At 41.3% G+C, this 4,337-nt stretch overlaps 1 pseudogene; it reads right to left on the bottom strand.

Annotated features, from left to right (window-relative positions):
- Window positions 1-381: 381 nt before the first annotated feature.
- Window positions 382-480, bottom strand: LOC125096613 (uncharacterized; annotated as a pseudogene).
- Between the last annotated feature and the right edge of the window lie 3,857 nt (window positions 481-4,337).

Here is a 4,337-nt window from a genome sequence, read left to right as displayed (position 1 = left end):
TGTAGCAAGAAAACTTTAATAATGAGGAAAATGTTATGTTTCCTTTCCCACTAGGGAATAAAGTAAGTCAACCCCTTTGCTGAAGTGAATGTGTCTGAGACTTGTTGGCAAAATGAACACATTCCTTTTGAGTCTTGGTGAGAGGAAGAGATGGCAGGGGGGAAAGGGGGCAAGTAAAGAAGGATGTGTGCACAGACCACCAGTCTGGCAGTGTCTCTGCTCTGCTGGAGATGCCTGGGCACTAGGAGGCAGATGAAAATATGAAAGAAAGAAGATTCATAGGGAAATCCTGATGAGCCCAGGGAATAGCAGGGAGCATGTAGGTCAGCTCTTTGGACTGGGGGAAGGAACTGGCATTTGTCAGGGGCTTATCATCATTCCCAGAGAGGATAACTTTTTACATGTCATCCTCGTGCAGAAGCCATGCGGATCTTCTCTGTATTGTTCCAATGTCAGTTTATGTGCTGCTGAAGTGAGCACAGTATATTTTAAATGTTTGTAACAATTCTTTTTTTTTTTTTGTGCTAGGCACTGTAGCATATAGTGAAGGCATAAAGTACAACTCCCTTTTTGTTTAGAGGGAGATACAGCACAATTTATTATACAATTTTTAAAGTGATTGTGACTTGTGATTTTATAATTGGGCAAAAGATTTAATGAGCAACTTAAGAATCCCTTCTTTAGTAATCATGGATGCTTATCTACTGTTAAGAATCCCGTTTTAAACATGGATTCTAAATTTAAGAGAAAGGTACACACTAGATTCACACCTGCATTTTTCTGGTTTGGAAGGAAGTAATGAAATTTTGTGAGATGTTTGAAAACTTGATTTGAAATAATCATTCATATGGCAGACAATTCACCAGATGCTGGAAGATACAAAGAGGAAGTCCCAGGAACTTATAAACTTTTGAAGGCAGCAGAGAAATGTGTAATACAAAGTGATTGGTGCTACAAAATACAAAGAGAACATGGATTGATTTAGAGACTGGGTAGATGGGTCCCTGTGGAGTGGGTTTTGCAATATGTATAGGAGTTCAGATGGAGAATAGGGAAGCTAGATAAAAGAGAATGTTGAGTGGCATTGTAAACAGAGCAATGTATAAGTAAAAACTCAAGCATGTTAAAGTGTACCATCTGCTTAGGGAACGACTAGCCCAACAAGGTTGGTGTGTGATGTATAGTAACAAAGGAATAATAAGAAATGGGGTTGTAAGAATAGATTAGAGACAGATGGCAATAGCCTTAAATATCTTGCTAAGAAGTTTGAACTTTATTCCTTAGGCTAGTGTTTCTCAGGTTTTTTGTTTTGTTTTCAATATTAGTCCTGCAATATGCTCTGGAAGAAAAGGGATCTACAGTTAGAAGTTTGGGAGATACTGCAAATATGCATTCTTCTTGGATATGCATAAGTGTGTCACTACACTATGCATTTTAGCATTACAAAAGCTCTGAGGATTCCTGAAAATACAACACAACCAAATAGTCTAACTTTGTTTTACTCATTGCTTCCTAAATGTACACTACTGTAGGCCCCCTTTCCATGTAATGCCTTCTCAGATTTCCTGAAACTACTATTCCCTTAACTTAGATTGGGAAATGATTCTAGGGGAGTTTTTTAGTAGAAAGGAGATTTAATCTGGAATGCACTGGAGGAAGGGAACTGGTGCCCTATGGAGGTGGGAAGGGTGGACTCGCACTAGGACATCATAGAAGACTGAACCGAATGCTGGCAAGCTCTCTGTTACAGATCTTACTTTGTGTTGTAACCTCTATTTCTTCCACTTACCTGTGCATTTCCTGCCACAGTTATTTTGCATTCCATGCTCAACACACAGTAGTTTGTAATTACAACTATGTTGAATGAATCAAGGGAAGAATGAGCCTACCATAGCCATTTGGTTAAGAATCCTGAAGAAGCTATGGGCCTCTTAGGGAAGATTGGAAAAGACAGCATTCTTTGGGGCTAGGAAATATGAAAAAGCAAATGCCTAAATCAGGTATAGATATAACTCTCACTTTTGATACTGACTCTCAATAAGCAGGATCACCAATTTAAAAAAAAATTATTAAATATGGTACTTTGTGTGGATATATTTTGTATATCACCAATAAATTATTTTGTCTACCTTGAAATGTTTTTCTTATTCTTATGAGATAATAAAATATATAAGAGGAAATATTATTTAATATAGTCACAAAGATGAAGCACATTAAGCATGATAGATTATGATCCTTCTGGTGTGAAGTGATAGTTATTTTAGCAGGAAAAGGAAAAGTTCTCTTAATGGTTAACACAGCTTTCATAGAAAAGGTGAAACCGGAAAAAAAGACAAATCTCCATTTATAATTTACTTTGCTCCTAGATTTCTCAGTGTAACACTTGCTGTAAAGGTGAATCTTAAGGAAAACTAGGAAAAGTGGCTCAGCATACATCACCACCATGATCACATTTGAAATGGCAGGATCATAGAAGCATTAGCTTAGTGGAAGTTTGGAGGTGCCCCACTTTAGCTTGGCCAGTGTCACCTAGAGGAAAAGCACAGGAAATCAAGGCCTATGGCCAGAACAAAACTCTATGAGCCTCAACAATTCCAATGCAGTGTGGTGGGGCAATATTTTGAAATATCAACTGAGGATTTTTTTTTTCCCTTGGGTCACTTGGTTCTGGCTTCCATTCAGTTGATTAGGCCAGTCTGGGTTCTTTGCCTTGGGAAAAGTGGAGCAAGCCCAGGAAACAAAGTCATATCTTGGCTTTTAGGATTCCAAAGTTCTAACTACCATAGGAGAGAAAAGAACCTGGGACATTAATAATAGATGAGCCTAGAATACCACAAGACTGAGGACCAGGTACCCACCTCGGGGTGGTGGTGGGGAATTAGATTCCACAGAGCAGGAAGCATCAGGGGGTTGTAGGGGCACATTTAGAAGCTTCTGTGTGGATAATCCCTGAGGAGGGTAGGGGCCCAGTCCTCAGGCAGGTCAAGTCTTGGGGAGGTATGACTGTAGAGCCCCAGATAGATCTATGGGAGTTAGATGCACACAGGACCTGCATCTCACTTTCTGAGTAGTTCCCTGAGGAGAAATGACTATATAAAGAAGAGGCGCCTTGGATAGCATCAGGTTCCCATGGCCTAGATGGTGGGAAGAATCATTTTCTGAGCTAAGTGGATGAGTTTCTGAATGGTCCCAATTTCTCACAGCCCAGGGTATCACAGAGGAGCACAGGGGAAGCAAAAGCAAAAGCAAGTATGGGGAGGTGGGCCAGACAGCAGTCAATTTGTTGTATGATGACCAGGACTGGGCAGCCCAGGGGCATCTCAGCAGATGCCACTGTGGAGGATGGGGAACTCAGTGCCCACCATCCTCATCCCCGCTTCCTTGGTACTACTCAAAGTCCCTAGACTCCTAAAATGACTGCACTAAGCTTCTGCCACTCCTTCAGCATGTTCTATCAAAACAGAAATTCCATTGTGTTATAGAAAAAATAAAGTTGCATTTCTTAAACACATGAGTCTGGGGATTGAGATTCAAGCTTGCTTTTTGTATAATAATAAAAAATTCCATTTGATGATGTCTGGTCAAGAATGGGCACTTCTCTTTCCTGCAAAGATCAGGATGCCCTTAAACTCAGGCAAATACAAAGAGGGGTTTGTTGAAAGGATACACAAAAGTCTCTTAGAAATCAAGGGTAGAAAAGTATAACTGGGTCTGAGGGGATTCTTGGAAAGGGAAAATGAGGCTTTTTTCACTGTCTCTAAGGGACTCCATGAACTCTTTCATCTCTCCCTGTGTGCCTTTCCCCTCCCTCTTCAATCCTGGCTTCTCCTGCCTGGGCAGTCTGTGATCGGATTCCCCGCCCCACCCCAGGTCTCCTGTCTCTTCAGTTGCCCCGTGGCGGGCGGGGCAGGGGGGACCCTTTGTGTCTGTCTCTCTGTTGTGTGTACACACAACAAGCATCTGGTTGGCTCTTTTTGGTCAGGTGTCTTCTTCTATCCAATCACTGACTGGTTTTTGCCAAGGAGTCATAAACCACCTTTAGAGCAGCAAAGGCAGGGCTGCCATATTGAATAACTCTGGCGGGTGCTTGTCAAATACTGCTTTGTGAATGGGTCCCTCTGGATTTGTATAGTGCACATTCTCATGGTCAGACACAGCAGTTCTGGCCAAGATCTCTGCTCTCCTTCTGTTTCACAAATGCAGTAAAATGGTGGAACTTAACTGTTGTTTGACTTGAGTGAAAATCTTCCTAAACATGCCAAGTGGCCATATGAATGCCTGGAATAGGATGAAGAGGGCTGGTCTCAGCATATGTGAATGTTTATGGTGAACAGAAA

This window comes from Lutra lutra, chromosome 3, assembly GCF_902655055.1.
Source record: "Lutra lutra chromosome 3, mLutLut1.2, whole genome shotgun sequence".
NCBI classification, from domain to species: Eukaryota; Metazoa; Chordata; class Mammalia; order Carnivora; family Mustelidae; genus Lutra; species Lutra lutra.
This window is presented reverse-complemented; position numbering and strand designations above follow the sequence as displayed.